The sequence below is a fragment of the Leuciscus leuciscus genome (genome assembly GCF_965113295.1).
Source record: "Leuciscus leuciscus genome assembly, chromosome: 25".
Lineage (NCBI taxonomy): Eukaryota > Metazoa > Chordata > Actinopteri > Cypriniformes > Leuciscidae > Leuciscus > Leuciscus leuciscus.
In genome coordinates this window covers 21,413,380-21,433,795 of record NC_138724.1, presented here as the reverse complement: position 1 = coordinate 21,433,795, position 20,416 = coordinate 21,413,380, and the positions used below count along the sequence as shown (strand labels likewise).

The 20,416-nt window shown below is 38.3% G+C and overlaps 1 long non-coding RNA gene across 1 annotated transcript in view; it reads right to left on the bottom strand.

Annotated features, from left to right (window-relative positions):
* LOC309490987 overlaps positions 1-20,126 on the bottom strand; it is a 29,437-nt gene extending 9,311 nt beyond the window's left edge. The window contains exon 1 of the long non-coding RNA XR_014202901.1: positions 19,874-20,126. This is a non-coding gene — a long non-coding RNA (uncharacterized lncRNA). The remainder of the gene's footprint in view (positions 1-19,873) is intronic.
* Between the last annotated feature and the right edge of the window lie 290 nt (positions 20,127-20,416).

Sequence of the window (20,416 nt, the reverse complement as noted above, 5' to 3'; positions counted from 1 at the left end):
TATTTCACTGACGACAGCTTCTCAAATCTCGGAGTTAAGTGCACAGGGATTAAAGTGAAAAAACATTTTTTTTTAGGCCAAGCGCTAGTTTTACAAGTTTTTCATATTCCTTTAACTTTTTTAATAGGAGACCAATAGCGTTTTCAGGGGAGACGTTTTAAACCACTTTAATATTGCCAGTAGGCGTATTTTAAAAGCTATTTTAATCTATGAAAACCAGGCAGGGAGCATGTGTACTGTATAGAGCACGAACGGCAGCATTGTGACTAGCTTCTGATTGATGGCGACCTAGCACTTTTTTGCCATTATTGCCATATTGAAGTCTCCTGTGACATACTGTGCAAAGAAACGTACCTGGCTGTTTGATTTTTTTTTTGTCCATGAACTAAAAGGCTTGCCATTCTCCCATGGGCGCCAATTTGGTTTGCAATGTGCTGGGGACAGAGACCCATTCGGAAGTGCATTTTCAGAAGTGCTAGGTACAATGACGCATTCATTTTTTTTCTCTTTCGCACAGGTCATGTTTTGAAAGACGATGTCCTGTAGCTCAGGCACGGCCCCACTTTTCAACAGGCCCACCCAGTGGTGTAGTCTAGTTTTTTGTAGTGAGTATACTCTAATATAACACCCCCAGCCCCCCCCCCCCATACTCACCCAGCCCAGAGCGTCACCCCATAAGCACCACCACACTCACTAATGCATACAGTATGCATCGACATGTAATTGAGAGCATTATGAAATACTAAGTGTTATCAACTTATTTATTTGTTATATGAATATGGTCCCTGAAGCACAGGTTTTATCAGTTGACAATTATCAACAATAAAAATTAAAAAAATATTATAGGCACAAATACAAATTTACTTTTAGAAATGGTGTTTTTGAAAATTTTTTTATTTTAAAATACATTTTACTGTGCAATTCCTTTCTAATTAATTTGAGTTAGACTGAACTTTTATTTTGGTGGGTTGTAGACATTTGAGTTTCTGTGTGTTTTAATAAACTATTATTATTATTATTATTATTATTATTATTATTATTATTATTATTAGGCCTGAAGTATACTCTGTGCAATAGTAATATATTTCTGTTATAATTTCTTCAAGTTATACAGAACTTTTATTTTGACAGGTTGTCGTAAAGACATAACAGTTTCTGTGTGTATATGAAACGAATGAATGACGATAGTTTTATCAAATGAAATGGTGAAATTCTCATCAAGTGACTCTCATAGCAGCTCTGCGATGAAATGCACATGTGTAGCCTACATCATGTCTCAATACAGTGAAACGCTGAAAACACCACGAGCGTGAGTCACGCGTGCTTCTGTGTGTGTGTGTGTGTGTGTGTGTAGTGGAGCACACACTGAGCGCTCATTCCCAAAGACGCGTAGAACAATTGCAGTCTCTTTTAGCTTTAATATTCATAGACACTAGTCCATATCGAGATTTGATTCATTGTACAGCAGCTACTTTTGATTTATTCATTCAAAAATAGCCTAATTTCGTGACGTTCTGCTTTATATAGCAAGTTCCATTTGTGACTGGATTCCGCGATTCGATCCGTCGCTTCGCAAACACAGACGGGGTGAATTTATGAATGAAAGTGTGAAAGTTCTGACACAAAACGAAGTTGATACGTATCCTCACGCTTTTTTTAAGTGGGTATACGCAAATCCTTGGCCTTTTCTAGTGGGTATACGGCGTATACCTGCGTATCACGTAGACTACACCACTGGGCCCAACCAAAACTTTACAAAAAAATAACGACTTTATTCCACTATTCATTTCCTTCTCTCTGGGCCTCGAGTTTTTTCACGTAGTGTTTTAGCTCAGCGTGTCTGTGTTGTACGTCACACGTAGGCTCACTATTGGCCGACGCTGGTCATGTGTGTGATGCGTGTGACGTACAACACAGATGCGCTGCGCAGTTATACTACGTGAACTTACTCGAGGCCCAGAGAGAAGGAAATGAATAGTGGAATAAAGTCTTTCTTTTTTGTTGTTTTTTTGAACAATGGACTATGGAGGAGTGAGCCAGCTCTCAGATTTAATCAAAACTATCTTAATTTGTGTTACGAAGATGAACGAAGGTCTTATGGGGTTGGAACAACATGAGGGTGAGTAATTACTGACAGAATTAAAATTTTTGGGTGAACTAACTCTTTAAATACCTATGCTAATCAGTTTGTGGGCCATGATTATCTATAACTGTGTCTATTAATGCAGTGTATCACTGAGAAACGTCCTGCTTGAGTCGTCCTTGTGATGGAGGTTCGGGTTGAATAACTAGTTCTTCCAGTGTTTCATTATTGGACTCGCGTTCGGATTGATATGGTAAAATCGACGTCATTGTTCGTTACTGTGTTTAGTTTACGGTGTAGGAAGCCTCAGGACAGCTGATGTTGTTATGGCAATGGGTGTTTTTGTTTAAGACACGCGCGCTGTATGCAGTAAACCAATCACAACAGACTGAGCTGTCTGGCCAGTAACATGTGGAAAGGAGGGATTTAGAGAGATTGATTCATCTGACGAGCCGTTTAAGAATCTTTGAAAAATGTGGTGATGTGCAAATGTATATTATAATTTGTTACATTTATATAGCGCTTTTTCTGAGACCTCAAAGCGCTTTACATAGAAGGGGGGAATCTCCTCAACCACCACCAATGTGCAGCAGCCAGAACGCTCACCACACACCAGCTTACTGGTGGAGAGGAGACAGTGATGAAGCTAATCAGTATATGGGGATAATTAGGAGGCAATGATCGGCAGAGGCCAAGGGGAAAATTTGGCCAGGATCTATTATGAGAAAATTCAACAGTTTTTTTTTACCTTTGATGCACGTAAACCTGTTGTAGGTAAGTGTTGTAGTAAATAGGATAATAGGGGCACTTTAAAACAGTTATAAAAACAATAAAAAAATGTACAGTACAGTTATAAAATGAATTAAAAGAGTAAAAAGATAATACATAGATAAACTTCTCATCTGGCAATACACCGGTGTATCATATTTTTCACAACTCCCAGTTTTACTCTGAGATTTTCCCATGGTGATTACACTGTGTCTGTGGTGTTCTTGCGGCACGCCTAAGAAATCAACGTATCCAAAAAAACAGATTTTTCCCTAAAATCGTACATGAGAGGCTCTAGGACTGACTCACGGGGTAACCTCGGTTTCACTGCCCCATCAGTCCGCACCCCAAAGATTTGTCCGGAAGCTCTAGGAATGGAATCGATCCAGTCCGCACCCCACAGAACCTCGAGTTTAATTACACGTCAAACTCACTACTTCACCACAGACAGAGGTCATCAGCATGGTTTCATCTCTCAATTTCCCCAATTAAGTAATTTATGTTTGTCTCTTACCCAATTCGCAGTGCCATTTGAATTCAGTTTAGAATCAAAAGGAGGATGCAAAAAGAGAACTGAATTCATAACAAATCAAGGCAGGGATCATGACAATACGCCATAAAAGCATCCCAGTTGGTCTTGACTGGCCTCCATACCGGTAAACCACTGATGGCTGATCTGAAAAAACAAACAAACAAATAAATAAATAAAAATAATAATAAAAAAACAGAGTAAATGTGTGAGAAATGGTTGAGTTTGGAGTTGTGGAGTTTATTTAATCTAAATTTGTTCATGGACAGACGAGGAATCAACTTGTGCAACAGCAGTTACCAGTCGAGTTAGTTTAAATAGTATAGCTTTATTGCACATCCCTTGTTAGGGAACTCTATTAATTGCCTGAATGTACAATTACGTTAAAGGTACACTGAGTAACTTTATGGCCCTTCAAACTTAAATCTGAAATAGAAAGCTTTTGTAACATTACAAATGTTTTTACAGTCACTTTAAGTCAATTTAATGCATCCTTGCCGAATTGAAGTATTAATTTCATTCAACAACCATAAAAAAAAAAAAATACTGACTGAACAGTAGTGCTTTCTATTTCAGATAAATGCTGTTCTTTTCAAAGAATCCTGAAAAAAAAGTGTACAACTGAAAATAATCAGAAATGTTTCTTGATTCTCACAAGTTCTCCTAAAAAAAGTTATGCTGCAAGTTATGCAAGTTATTTATTACAATATGTTAATCACATAATGCATCTGATAGTTAGTCAAAACATACTTACAAAGCCAAAGATGCTCAGTGCTGAGGCTCTTAAAAGAGCCTTCGGCTGTAGTTAGCTCCTGTTGACACAGGGAAAAGAGAGAAATGGAAGAAACATTATTTTTCAGCAATGATTATTGGCAAATGACTATATGTTATGAACATGATAAATGACAGATCTAGGATGACTGCTAGATTGATCAATTACACAATCAGATGACAGTTTTACCAATAATTGGCATAGAATTAAAAAAATATATTTTGCAATGAATATTATTTTTCAATAGTCCGCCTTTACATTGCTTTAAATGCCTTACTATTTTAACATGTCATATTTCGGTCCTGTGCAGAGTGAATCCAGCATTTATACGTAGCTGTCCCATCTCTTACATCGTGTCTACACTTTGTTAATGAGAGTTTTCGCGAGCCTGCATAATTCGGCACTGAATAAAAACTCCTGCGTTCTCCAGAGCACGAAAACAAATAAAGCTAAAGCACAAATATGCACTGGAGCGTTTGGTTCGGCAAATCTGTTTCGCCAATATATTATAACCGTATCAAGTAACAGTATCAAAGTAGCTATCTCTTGCTTGTGTTTGAGGGTGCATAGCACCCCCATAGAACCGGGCCTGGGGCAGAGAGAGCGCAAGAGAGTGCCTTTGAGAAAACGCGCTAGGCCTAACTTACTTCAAAACGCCACACATTTAACTGACGAGTAAAATATGCCATAACTGGTCGTAAAAAGGACAGAAAACCTTTGTTTGTGTAAATATTAGATTGGGTCCATCTACCGGAAAAGGCAGTCAGTCAATTCTTTGGCATTTAATGGGATATTAAAGTGGCAGTTTCGAGGAAAATTAGACTGTCATGTGAGCTGTTATTAAACGCCTATTAGATTTTATTATTTACTTTCTTCATAAATTTAGCTATATTTAATTGATATTGGTAATGGTTTACTTTGTAAAAGTAACTTATAAATTTGTTCCGTAAAAAGTACTTACCTCAGAAAAACCCCAGCTGGCGTCTAGCGATCCACTCTCTCTCAGCAGGGACGTCCGTTATGAGCGCGCGCTCGACACGTGACGTCACACAAACCTCAGTTTACATTCTGCCAGGTTGTTGCGCGGGCTTTGCAACAATTACAATTTTGTGAGGTGTAAGCAAAGTTTATATATATAAAGTTTATATTAATTTAAAATAAAATAAAAATACATTTATATAATTTATATTGCCTGTATGGGAACCAGTTGTGAATTTTTGTATATATTTATTTATTTAATTTTATTTAATTTTTTGTTATTGGAGAAAATGCTAATATAAAAATTACTCTGGTCTCTCACTAAGAACTAATTTTAAATCCTTCCATCCACGTGTTTTTATTTATTTATTTATTTTATTTAACTTTTAAACATCCAGTGTTTGCATAGCTTAAAAATGAGAATGCAGATTCATGATTTTCATCTGCAGAACAAGATGGGGGGAAAAAATATAAAACATTATCATATGATATTTTAATATGCCTAAAACATAAATACAATATGCATATACAAACTTAAAAAAATCTGTCTTCTTCATTTACAGTAGCACTACTGCTTTTGCATAAACAGTAAAGTACTGTAAATTCCATATACAGTAAGTTACTGTAAATTTCATAAAAAATACCCATAATGCAGTGCATATTACAGTAGTTAACCGTAAATAATATAAGTGGTATTTTACTGGGCTTTTTTGCGGTAAGTAACTGTAAAATTATGGCAAAGTCTAACAGTGTAGTTAATATTGCAGTTGTGTCTTTCCTTTCCTGGAAAGAGTATAAGGCAAATCTTGAATATGAACTAGAAGGGTTCGGATGTGACGGGCTAGAGGAGAAATCGAGGACAAGCCAGTCAGCTTCTTGAAATGCAACCCTCATGATTATTTTCTGAGGCAGCCGCACGGATTGTATCCCTTAGTACACTGGCTCTCTGTGTGGAAGACCTTTATCTGGGCTGATGTACTGAGTCTGTGCCGCTTGTTTACACATTCAAGGCCTTGTGTTTGCTCGCACACTGTGAGGAAAGTTCCACTCCATTAATCTGTGTGGACTGACATAAGCATCAACTGGCTTCTTGTTGAAATTCAAATGAGCCTCGAGCAACTCTGAACATCAGGGGCGGCGAAAACGATGGAAATAGGAGGTTTGCAGCCATCGATCTGAGTAAAAGAAGGAGTTGAGAAAATAAAAATATTGGGAAAATGTCACCTTTTATCAGAACGACTTCATGAAGTTGTCTCTCAATGATTCAGTGTTTACAATTAGCGTTGTACCAGGGGAAATGGTCCACATTGATAAATAGAAAATTTAATGTGAAATATTTCAAGGTGTATTATAGTAGCACAACTAGATTCATTTTAATGAAAAAAGTGCATGTGATGACTGCATGTCATTTTCATAAAATGCATGTTCAAGTGCAGCAAATGTATGAAAATCTTTTGAAAAAGCTTCCAACAAAGCTGTATTCCAGCACAATTATCAGTTATCGCTCTGTTTTTTTGTACGTGGTGCAACTGTGCACAGCAAATTACTCAAATTATTCCCACTTGTATGTTTTTACCTTTCAAGTGAAAAAGGATTCGGCTTCTAAATCAATAATAATTTAGCCCAGTGAAAAGAAAACCCATCTGTTTCTAAATGAAGCCTAAACACATTTAGTGGCCGCCACATGGTCGAGTAAAGTAGAGATTCCTGGTGGTTATAGAAATGTTGAATGCAATCTCAATGCTTAGAGAAGATGAGTCTCTTGAGATGGGCTACTTGCAACTTCACATTGCTTATATCTTATTCAGGACTGCAAATTCAAAAACGCCTTCGGAACACATTTCCATTCATTTCTCCTGCGGCCATGTTTACAATAAAAGTGCTGCGCTGGCTCTTGGCCAGTCTCTGAGGGATTTTACTGAATTTCACTTCATGTTCATACACCAAGAAATGGTATTTGAGCTGGAGGCACGCGTCAACAACAATAAACAGCCTTGCGTCGCTGTTGCATCTTCAAAGTAATGCATGTGCAAGCTCTGCATTGTCCATTTGCCGCATTGCCTTCCCGATAGACTCCGGCTACTCTGGAACTTAATTATCCTTGGTGGATAGCGACTGGCGAGCATATCCTCTTTCTTTTATGATGCTTAACAGTGGGGCGATGTGCATGGGCAATCATTTACGTGGTCATTTGGGGGACTAAATTTCCAATCCAATTTGCTTTATCTGCTCATTTGTTCTCCTCTTTTGCAGTGTTTTGTTTAGGGACACGCTTAAGAGATACGGCCTGAATTGTTGCAGTTCGTGATTAATGTGGCCTATCAAAGTGTTAATTGAAGCGAAATTGGACTGTGCTGCTCGTGTTTGGATTATCTGTTTGCATAGAGTTGTTTTTTTTTAATTGGATCTTCTTTTAATTTGAGTCTGAAGCTCTCTGAAATCCATCTGTATGATTACAATTTATCATAATTTTGTGCGTTATGTGTTAACAGAGCTTTTTATGACCTCTTCAGGGTTATTATGATAACGCTTCCATTGTGGAATCTAGTTAACTTATTTAAAAGAAAATTGGGCTTGTTAAAGATGCTTTTAGCTACCAATAAGGCTGCGTTTACACTGAGAGTCTTAATGCACAGATCTGATCTTTTGACCATATCTGTTTTTTTGTCCCACCTGTACATTTATTTTAGACACGACTGGTATCCGATATCTGTGTTTACATTAATCCCCGCCCAAAATTATTCTGTTGGTGATTGCTTTACTATGCAACATGGTTGGCCCTCGAGTTTTGAATAGCCGTACTAAAATTATCCGTAACACTTTATTTTAAGGTGACGTACACGTTACTACATGTACTTACTATAGTAATAACAGTAAATGATGCATAATTACAAGTAACTAACCCTAAACCAAACCCTACCCATAACTCTATAGTAAGTACATGTGGTTAATTAATATTACTCTGTACTTATTTGAGTAAGTACAATGTAACTATGTTATGATAAAATAAAGGGTTACACTTTATTTTAAGGTGTCATTGTTACAGTGTAATTATATATTTAAGAACTGAGTAATATTAAGCAACTACATGTACTTACTATAGAGTTAGGGTAGGATTCGGATTTGGTTAAGGGTTAGTTGCATGTAATTATGCATAATTTTCTGTTATTATAATGGTAAGTACATGTATGTAACAAGGACACTGTCAAATAAAGTGTTACCAAATTATTTTACAATTTACGTTGAGTAGCCATGATTATTTACCAGGATGGATAATTTAAAAGCTTTTTCGTTTTCGTGTAAACGTTTTCGTTTGCTAATTTATTAGCGTGGTATGATTTCATTTGTTTGAATGAATTAGAAGGAATTAAAGGTGCAGTATAAGTGATTTTTGAAAAACGGTGTTGAAAAGTGAATAGAACCGAGCACCAAAACACACTTGTAGCCAATCAGCAGTAAGGGGCGTGTACACTCATGTTGGGGGAGGAGAGAGAGCTCAGTGCACAAGACAGACATTAGCAGATGACTATAGAAAGAGAGAGATGGCAGAGAAAATACAAAAGAAGAAAAGGCCCTAGGAATACAACTTTAAAAAGAAGGGTTATGATCAGGCAAAAGGTAAGACCCGTGTTATTACCGGAGAAGCTGTCCAGTGCAGCAGAGAACTTAAGGAGCGGGAGGCCTGAAAACGGATGCTGAGGTTGCTTTATTTCTTTTTGAGTAAGGTTTGTTTTGCTGTGTTTCACAGAACTAAAATATGCTGTCTTTTGCTTGAAAATACTCATGTGTCATCTTCACTTGTTTGTTTATTTGCATTATTAATATTATTTATAAGCCTGGAATGTCTAAACCTACTCCACCGCCCGTTTCAAGAATTGGCTCCCAAAGTGTGTCCGAAAAGTGAGATAACATACTCCTAATATATGGTTTTCCTATGGTTCCCCTTTTAGTGATCGCTATAACCCCTTACTCTTGTTACATTTGTACTATATTAGTTACTTGGATTTGGGAGCTATTCATGAAAACTGTGTTTGTTTTTTGGAATGGAAGGGATGACTTTGCAATCAAAGGAGTTGAGGAGATAAATAACAATTAGACATTCGACCTGAATTCGACCTGAGATTGTAAATGGGGATTACCTGCGTGCGTCTGAATGTAATAGTGAAGCTTGTTATTTACAAAAGCAGCAGAGTTATTATCACCTCATTAACCACATTTTGGCCGTCTGAGACAAATTTAGCAAATCCTAAAAGATTCCTCTGATCCTAGGCTAAAATCGGAAGTCTTTGATTGTTAGTTTGACATGTTCATCGACAGCCGATTAATGACCGTTGCGATCAAATTTTACCTCAGATGAAATTCTGGCAGTGTCAGAAGATTTGACTCACAGTCCTGCAGTGTGAATCTCCTACGACGACCGTCAAATTGTCTTTGTTTTTCAAGACAAGCCATGACCAAAATTGACGTTAGAGATTTTTTTGTAGCCACCATTTCATTCCCCCGTGTAATGCAGCTCACATCACCGAACGCATCATTGATTGATGATGGAAAACTCCAGACAAGTTTTCTTGCATGCATCCGTTTTTAATGTGTCTTAACTTACAGTGATGATCATGTTTGTACAGTCTGACAAGTAACAATCGTAAAGGACTATTATTAATTGCACAGTCTGCACCCGGCTTAAGTGTCTAGAACTCTTAATGTGCGTTTACTGTTGCAATAAGAAGTAAGAATTTCGTAAAAGAATGCAAAGTTTTTAGAACTTTGACACAAATTCACAGCACTGACCAGTCTCTTCTTTTAAAGGGTGAAGATTCGCAATTTAGCAACAAAGCAAAACTTAAGACCCACAAGATCATAACTTTGTCCTGTTTAAAACATACATTCTGCAGATTTTGTCCTAAAGTTAATTGTCCTAAAGAAAATTCTGGAAAAAGTAGATTCCGCCTGGGCCTTGTCATGTGCAACTGGAAAAGTCACGGAAAAATCAAGAATTTTACAAACGCCTTCATAAGTCATTCTTCTTTTATTTCTTGTCCTTGAGATGATGCCGCACACCCATGAGACTGTTCCTGTTACTAAAAAAATCCAGAGTCTGCTTAATATCCTCTCTCACCAATAACTGTGGAGTATAACACAGATGGTTCACAGGTAAAATCATCTCATCTGATCCTACTGGAGAGGCAGCATGTAATTATGAGGAAGCTTCCAGGCAGGTCTGTCCCTTCCCCCTTTTTCCAGCACAGGGGAGAGATAATTACTGGACCTGCTTTTCAAGGGCAAACAGTGAAGTACTGTCACCGGCGATTGAGTTCTATGCGTCTAGAGCGAGACGACACCGAGATTTTCTCCTGGAACTCCCGGTTCCCTCCGTCTGGTCCTCTGTTCTCATTAATCCACACATACACCATTTATCATCATTAGCATCTCACTCAAGAGCAGGGATCATCCTGTTCTAGGCTCTTCTCGGCCTCCTGAGCGGCGGTTTAACTCGTCACTTGCTTTCCTGAGGAGAAAGTGAGGGTGATTTTCAGCTTTGATCATTTCATTCGGCTAATGCAGTTCACAACTGTGTATAATAAAGTACATATTAAAAACAAAATTTATGTTACTTCGTGCTTTTAGCTCAAGGTTAATTTGGCCAGGCAAATAGTGCCAATTTTTTGCGGCACATTCTAAGACTCATTTGCATATAAAGGAGGTGTGTTTGTGCTAAGAAGAATGACAGTGACTTAATTCATATAGCCTATGCTATTTTTAGTTCTAAACCACTAAAAGGTTTATGCGCTGAAATACAGCACATACTTTTTAAAAGTTTTATTTGTGGCAATTTATATGCCTTTATAGGATAGGATAGAACAGAGAACAGACAGGAAAGCATGGGTGGAGAGAGGGGAACAGGATCGGCAAAGGACCTTGAGCCAGAAATCGAATTTGGGTCGCTGGAGGCGCTGCCCACGAGGCTATCGGCTCCAACAAAATATAGCACTTAATTGAATTAGATTAGTTGATTTGTTTTATTTTAAAGGGATGGCTCACCCATGAACATTCTGTAATCATTTACTCACCTAATGTTGAAACCTGTATGACTTTTTTCTTCTGTGGAACACTAAAGAAAATATTTTGTAAAGCAAAAAAGATATGAAAGTTTGAAAGGTATATTTTTATAGATAGATTAAACAAAGTTGTTTTGGACCCCATTGACTTTCATTGTATATACAAAAACAGTTGAAACCTGCACATTGTCTTCAAAGTAAAAAAATATATATAAATTTCAAACTGAGCCATCCTCAGTGGCCATGTCAGAAACACTCCATCAGAGCCTGGATGAAAGATTTCCAATTAAAAGAAAATTTGATGGTTCTCAGGTGGGATGGCTTTGATAGGATGTTTCTAAAAATGGACGTCTTTTATGCTCGGTTTGACTGCCAAATCCTGGCTCTGCGATCCATCACAATGTAATACATCTGCCCTAATCCAGTATAGGCTTTTTGTGTTGTTTCTGTAATCTTAGAAAAACCATTAAAGCACCCAAAGCTCGTATGATTCCATAATTCAGTCTGTCCCACAAACTCTGCTACAGCTAGAAATGCATCTATTTAGGGAACAAGAGAGAAGAAGAGAGAATAGAGGAAGAGCAGGAAAAGAGAAAATGATTGCAGTAATTTAAGTAAACTGTAGCACTTAATAAATGGATGGAAAGAGTTCATTCCAATAGAGGGCAAAGTAATTAGAGGAAGGTGATGTATTTTCACCAAACGATCCTTCTAATGTGAAGCAATGGGAGTGGTGAGGTTTTGTGGGGTGAAAAAAAAGGTAATTTTAATAATGCTTGAAATATTGAATGATGGCTATGTGGACGTGAGGGTGCTGATATATGATTTGAAACCTGTGTTTTATATTAGACTATACATTAGCCTTTGAATTATGTCTCAGAATTTTTTTTTATGTTCATACTGTGACTCATACAAGGAAAATCAAGTTTCTTTTCAGACCCGAAAAACCTGCATGTAAAGCTGGAATTAAGTTAGCTACGGCAAGACACAAAGACCTTGGTTTCTCAAAAGTGCATTATGACAAGAAATGTGCTCGGCCCCAAGTGTCCTGAATGTTTAAGGTGGCTCTAAATGTTATTTTTGTCATGCGGCTGAGGTGCTTGGAGCAGCAGGTAAAGCAGGTTAAGCTTTTTAGGGGGAAAGAGTAATGCAAGAGTCTCTCTCAAGAGACAGAGACAGAGGTGAGGGCACTGCAAATGAGAGAAGATCATTATTCTGGGAGCGCAAAACACTATCATGGCTTTGCCTTCTTGGTATATATATATATATATATATATATATATATATATATATATATATATATATATATATATACACTCACCTAAAGGATTATTAGGAACACCTGTTCAATTTCTCATTAATGCAATTATCTAATCAACCAATCACATGGCAGTTGCTCCAATGCATTTAGGGGTGTGGTCCTGGTCAAGACAATCTCCTGAACTCCAAACTGAATGTCAGAATGGGAAAGAAAGGTGATTTAAGCAATTTTGAGCGTGGCATGGTTGTTGGTGCCAGACGGGCCGGTCTGAGTATTTCACAATCTGCTCAGTTCCTGGGATTTTCACGCACAACCATTTCTAGGGTTTACAAAGAATGGTGTGAAAAGGGAAAAACATCCAGTATGCGGCAGTCCTGTGGGCGAAAATGCCTTGTTGATGCTAGAGGTCAGAGGAGAATGGGCCGACTGATTCAAGCTGATAGAAGAGCAACTTTGACTGAAATAACCACTCGTTACAACCGAGGTATGAAGCAAAGCATTTGTGAAGCCACAACACGCACAACCTTGAGGCGGATGGGCTACAACAGCAGAAGACCCCACCGGGTACCACTCATCTCCACTACAAATAGGAAAAAGAGGCTACAATTTGCACGAGCTCACCAAAATTGGACAGTTGAAGACTGGAAAAATGTTGCCTGGTCTGATGAGTCTCGATTTCTGTTGAGACATTCAGATGGTAGAGTCAGAATTTGGCGTAAACAGAATGAGAACATGGATCCATCATGCCTTGTTACCACTGTGCAGGCTGGTGGTGGTGGTGTAATGGTGTGGGGGATGTTTTCTTGGCACACTTTAGGCCCCTTAGTGCCAATTGGGCATCGTTTAAATGCCACGGCCTACCCGAACATTGTTTCTGACCATGTCCATCCCTTTATGACCACCATGTACCCATCCTCTGATGGCTACTTCCAGCAGGATAATGCACCATGTCACAAAGCTCGAATCATTTCAAATTGGTTTCTTGAACATGACAATGAGTTCACTGTACTAAAATGGCCCCCACAGTCACCAGATCTCAACCCAATAGAGCATCTTTAGGATGTGGTGGAACGGGAGCTTCGTGCCCTGGATGTGCATCCCACAAATCTCCATCAACTGCAAGATGCTATCCTATCAATATGGGCCAACATTTCTAAAGAATGCTTTCAGCACCTTGTTGAATCAATGCCACGTAGAATTAAGGCAGTTCTGAAGGTGAAAGGGGGTCAAACACAGTATTAGTATGGTGTTCCTAATAATCCTTTAGGTGAGTGTATATATATACATTTACATATATGGAAATCCAATATAGTGTTTGAATTGAGCTTTGATTCCATCATTAAGTCCATTTAAAAAAAATCTAGCTTTTCACTACAATGAAAAAATAATTTGTTTTAACAGATTATGATGGCCATGTATTAAAGTGATATGCAAATTAACGTTAGATTAAAGGTGCTCTAAGCGATGTCATGCATTTTTTAGGCCAAAACTTTTTTTGTCACATCCAGCAAACATCTCCTCACTATCCGCTAGCTGCATGTCCCCTGAACACACTGTAAAAAAAATGCGATCTCTGTAGACAGCCCAGGCTCCACAAACGGCAAGAAAAACAAACTGGCCCAGCCTTGGCCACGAAACATAACAAACAGTGTTCCAGTGTGGGGTGTGGGGAGGGGAGGAGAGAGAAGCATGAAGAGGGAAGTTAGCTAGAAGAGAGATGTCCTAACAACGACTAACGTTAAAATTGTATATTCTTGCGAATTTTGATATGGCCGACACACGACCAAAGAGACACCATTCCGATGAACAAATAACAAATAATAGGGAAAAGGAGAAGGAATGCGAAGTCCCGATTTTACATTGGAAAAACGTTCAAAAGGTGTCGAGAACTCCGCCGGCAGAAGGGCTTCCAATCCAACATTCAGGTGGCTCTGTTTTTGCTGGACAGGTGGGTAAATCCAGTTGTTTTTTTCTAAATGGTTCATGACTGTTTTAGGAAGCACGGAAGGGAGGGGGAGGGGACGGGATGAGGAGGAGGGAGGGTCGAGCTAGCCTCTGTTTTGTTTGACAATACTTCGAACGTCAACAAGAAGTGACGTCACCCAGCATCGCTTAGAGCACTTTTAATGAATTGCTCACTTATTAAAGTCACTATAAAGACTAATTGTAGTGAATGAGGAAACAACCTTGGACAGTATTTATCATATGGTGACATGAGCTTTGAAGTGCAGGGAAAATGTTTAGAATATCAGTATAATAGCACAAAGTGATGCTGCAAATGTTTTAGTGAATTTAATTAATCTTAGTTTAGATTCCAGGTTAAATAACAACCACCCCCAAACAGTTAAATTACATTGCCTTAGGAAATTTATTCCTGGTAGAATTAGCATTGTAAAGTTATGATATGATTATACATACAACTTTTCTTTGGCGGAAAATACTGGTAATAAAAGTCTCAGATTTATATTGAAGAAATGAAGATTACATCCTAGCAAGAATATGCCTTATTCAAAGCAGCGCCATGACAGGTTAGAAAGCGAGGCTGTGAGGGATACACTTACCGTGTTTTCAATGGCATCCGCTGTAAAAGCTGTATAAAGCTCCTATTCCACTTATAATTTTCCACAGCTCATGTTTTATGGAGTTATTATGTCTACTGAAGTTTCTTGGAAAGATATCTTTGCATTGTTTCATCAGCAGAACAATCCAAAAACACAGTACGACCCACTAAAGAGATATATGTCTATCTCTGCCTCGCTTTCATTCAGGTTAAAAATCCAAGATGGCACTGCTGTGAATAAGGTCTATAGCAGCCATAAAGAACAACCAGTAACCACATAACAATCACTTTTTCCATAGGTTACGTTATTACTGTAGCGACAAGTGACTCAGTATGAGTGAGTTATTTGAATCATTCATTCAAAACACTGAACAACTGTCTTTATGAACGAGTCATTGAATCATTTTTCTCAATCCATTTAAAAACACTGAATCATTCAGGAAACAGAACACCATTACTGTGTGTTGCACCACTTGGAACTAGTTTCGTAGTGGAAGTGATGTTTTTGAATTGGAGAATCTTTTGAAGCAAAGTCAGATCCTGAAAAAATGGCTAGAAAATTTGTTTTTGGGAAATCCCTTTTCCTTACTTATTAATATAATTATGATATAACTGTCAAGAGACTGTTTCAGACTGGTAGGTATACCATGAATAAAACAGTAATGGCATTTCAGTAACACCCTTTACTTCGGTTAATGGAAATGTAATGTTTATTGTCACTTTCAGTATAACTGAACAATGAGAAAAAATTACGTGATTCATATATGCCATTGTTAAAAATGACCTTGTATGACCTGACACCAGAAAAACTCATTTTTTAACACAAAATCTCCATTAATGGCTCAACCGCCCATGGATCAAACACCACTGAACGCCCTCAGATCTTATATTCAGTACACTTATCTGCCGTGAAGTCATTACGGTTCTTGTTCTTGTAGCATTAGGGCTGATATGGCTTTTGTAATGACTCTCTTTCAATTAAACAAAGCACAAGAGCAGTGGGCTGAAAAAGTGATTGCTCTCACTTAAAAGCGATTTGCTTGGCATACATCATTATTAGTGGTCCATAAAAGTCACAGAGATTGAAATCACGGTCACGTCTGAACAAAAATAATATTTCCAATGGCAATGATTTATGTGATCTGGGTGTCATGATGGTTGTGTGGGGTTAATTAGCAACAGGGATGAGCCTTCAACTACACTCATCTAGGATGTGTAATTAAGTCTTTCGTTTAAGTGCAAACGACTATTCAATCTCCTTTTAAACTTCAATCTCATATTCAGTGATTCTGCATGACCAAAATTAAATCATATTTAATGAATACTTTAAACCTAGATGCTCTTGGACCTAAGAGGCATATGAAGTTGCAAAAAGCATGTAAATACTCCCTTATTTTGTATGGGGTTTGCAATGTTACATAGAGACATCACAATAGCAGGCCTCATCTTGAAAAGGACATTCTGAATTATTCATAACTGCGCTCTTGACCCTGTACTTTTTCAGTGACCCATTACAAAATTGTGCAGTCATTTATTGCTGCCAAAAATCTCCACACATACATATCCAAACACGATCGGGCAATTACTCCCTCGTCAAGGGCTTCGGGCTGTTTAAAATGCTCTCTGTGCACCCCAAAAACACACTGTGCTGGAAGAAGGGCAGAATGTATTACAAGAGGCCATTAAATATGTCTGGCTCCTCCTTTATCCTGCACAGCAAGGACATATCCAAAATCTTTGAGTAGGAACAGGATGATATTCCTGTCCTGAGCCCTGAGCGTGTCCTCCAGGTAGACTGGACTTGACATGCTCTGTGCACAAAGCAACAGAATACCATCTGGATCAACACCCACACAGACCCTTGGCCCATCATTTCTACCAATCAAAAGGGTCCCCTTCAGACCTGTTCCATCAGGCGGAGGAGACATGCTACAATTCAGGGCAACGGATTTCAGTTTTTCCTGAGTTTAGGACATCAAACGCACATACTGTAGCATGTAATTTATTTGTTATTTGCTGTTTAGTTTGAAAGTGACTTCTGTGTGAGCTGTACTTCATTCATCACTACACTAGTATTGACAATCAACAAAGGACCTTTTTGCCCACAAAATGTCACTAATGTGACTGCACTTTTTACCAAAATGCAGGGTTTTTTTTTTTTCAGTTACAATCATTAATATAATGCTGTTGTTAATATAATAAACCTGTGGCAACTATAAGCTCTCCCTTAGTTCACCCAAAAATTACATTTCTGTTATTATTGGAGCATTATTTATAGTGTCATTAAGGGTAGGTTTAGTGGTTGGGAGGTGTTGGGCATTCGTTAAAGGGTTAGTTCACTCAAAAAATGAAAATTATGTCATTAATTACTCACCCTCATGTCGTTGCAAACCCGTGAGATCTTTCTTTGGAACACAAATGAAGATATTTTTCATGACATCCAAGAGCTTTCTGACCCCCCCAAAATAACAACTTTATTCAGCAATTTCTTCTCTTCCGTGTCAGTCTCTGACGCTGTTCACATAGTAAACACAGTCCAGCTCTTCCGGGTTCTACGACAGAACGCCGGCTCAGTATTGGCCGACTCCTGCGTCAGCATCACACGCATGCGCCGTGGTGCTCATGTGAACAGCGTCAGAGACTGACACTGAGGAGAAGAAATTGCTGAATAAAGTTGTTATTTTGTAGGGGGTGCGGTTTTGCGCACAAAAAGTATTCTCATCGTTTCATAACATTAAGGTTGAACAACTGTAGTAAAATGGACTATTTTAACAATGTCTTTACTACCTTTCTGGGCCTTGAAAGTAGTTATAACGTTGCAGTCTATGGGGGTTCAGAAAGTTCTCGGATTTCATCAAAAATATCTTAATTTGTGCTCCGGAGATGAACGTAGGTCTTACGGGTTTGGAAAGACATGAGGTGAACATGATTTTTGGGTGAACTATCCCTTAAACGAATGCCAAACCTCACCCAACCACTAAATCTACCCTTAATGATGCTATTAGCTCCACCCCAACACTGGTCTGAGACTGCTGGCCTGGCACTGTTGTGACGCATGGCTCTGCGGTTATTCAGTTGGTTATTATTTGGCTTAGACAGCAAGCTGAATGGAATGCACACTTTTCTAGATCCAATCAATTCTCAGCGGGGAAAAAAACAAGAATTGCGCTTAATTTACCCCCACCCCACACAACTCTAGTGCATGATTTTAGAGTTATTTTGACATTAACCGCACAATATTTGTAGTTACCTTAAGATGACTTATAGTTTATTGTATTGTTCTCATCTTCGTTTGTGTATTTTTAAAAATATTTTCTCCATACAGCCCAAGTATACATACAGCCCTTTAGAATTGTGCGTAAAACAAATTCAATAAAACAGCTCCATCGCGGATTCCAGTGATCAAGGGCTTATGGCGTTCCGTTTAAACACATTGCAAGGGTTCTGCCAGTAGTGGGCACTCCTAAGCAATTATGTACATCAAAGTGAGCGAGACAGAGCGAAGTTAGTTGAATACATCAGATCAGAGGGCACTCTTCCGGAACTGGGCTCTCTCGTGAATGCGCGTACTTCCGTTGCCAGAAGCCAGTGATTATAGTTTATAGTTTAAGTACAAAAACCCATCTCTTCAAGTTTTCCGAATGAGTCCTGCGACTCATTACTTTGAACCTGCCCACATCCCATGTTTTTTTTAAACAAATTCATGCTTAACTTGTCTTTCCGTTTGGCTTCTGTGCTTGCCAGAACAGGAATTTGGACGTGAATTAAACAACTTTGGCCAGTATTTATCAATGTTGTCATGAACATTAAAGTTGTATTGAAACATATGACACTGCAATGAAAGTTAATTACGTTAAGATTCTTGGTTCAGTAACAACAACCACCAAAGTGAACCCCTTTGTTTAGGTAAAATATGTGTAAATCAAATGAATCTTATATACAAGAAAATTTCAAAATACATTCAGATTGATACCAATAATAAAAAATACATGGCATTTGAGTAAGACTTTTTCTCATGTGGCTGTTTACTTGATGCTTTCAATGTAATGTGAAATCATACGGTTCTTGTTCTTGTAGCATTAGGGCTGATATGGCTTTCGTAATGACTCTCTTTCAATTAAACAAAGCACAAGAGCAGTGGGCTGAAAAAGTGATTGCTCTCACTTAAAAGAGATTTGCTTGGCATACATCATTGTTTGCAGTCCATAAATGTCATACAGAAATCACGGTCACATCTGTACAAAAATAATATTTCCAATGGCAATGATTTATGTGATCTGAGTGCCATGATGGTTGTGCGGGGTTAATTAGCAACAGGGATGAGCCTTCAACTACACTCATCTAGGATGTGTAATTAGGTCTCTCGTTTAAGTGCAAACAACTATTCAATCTCCTTTTTAACTTCAATCTCATAATCAGTGATGACCAAAATGAAATATTTTTTTTACAAATACTTTTAACCTAGACGCTTTTAAACCTAAGAGGCATATGAAGTTACAAAAAGAATGTCTAGACATACTGTATTTAAAGGGAATTTATTCAGCCTGGGATTTTTTTTATGGGATTTGCAATGTTACATGGCATCACAATAGCAGGACTTGAAAAGGACATTCTGAATTATTCATAACTGCGCTCTTGACCCTTTACTTTTCGGTGACCTATTACAAAATTGTGCAGTCATTTATTGCTGCCAAAAATCTCCACACATACATATCAAAACACGATCGGGCAATTACTCCCTCGTCAAGGGCTTCGGGCTGTTTAAAATGCTCTCTGTGCACCGCAAAACCATGACACACTGTGCTGGAAGAAGGGTAATATATATTACAAGAGCCAATTAAAAATGTCCAACTTTTCCCCACTCACCAACAGGGTCCAAAATCTTCAAGTAGGAAGAGGATGATATTCCTGTCTCGAGACTTGAGCGAGTGGAAGACTTGGTGTAAGAAATGGTCAGCGCCATAAGCAACAAATGTCATCCGCATCGACGGCCACACAGACCCTTGGCCCTTTATTTCTGCCAATCCCCTTCAGGCCTGGAGGAGACATGCTATAATTAAGGGGACGGCATTTAAGTTTTTGCAAAGGCAATATGGGAGAAAGGGATTGTGTTCAAAAATGCATAAGCACAGCATAAGGGACTCAGCAGCCAATGCAAGCTGGACGTTGAAATTGTCTCATGACATAGTTGATTACACTCAAACTGTTTTGTCAGCAATTTTTAGATGAGCTCGGCTACAAAGCTGTCAACTCCCCCGAGGAGATGAAAAACATCGCTTTCTCTTGAGAGGACAAAACCTTCATACGTTTTTTTTGTAATAAAAGTAATCATGAGCACAGATATCTATTCATCATTTGAATAAACAGAGCACTACACTTATGACAAAGATATTCAGGTATGTTAGCCAT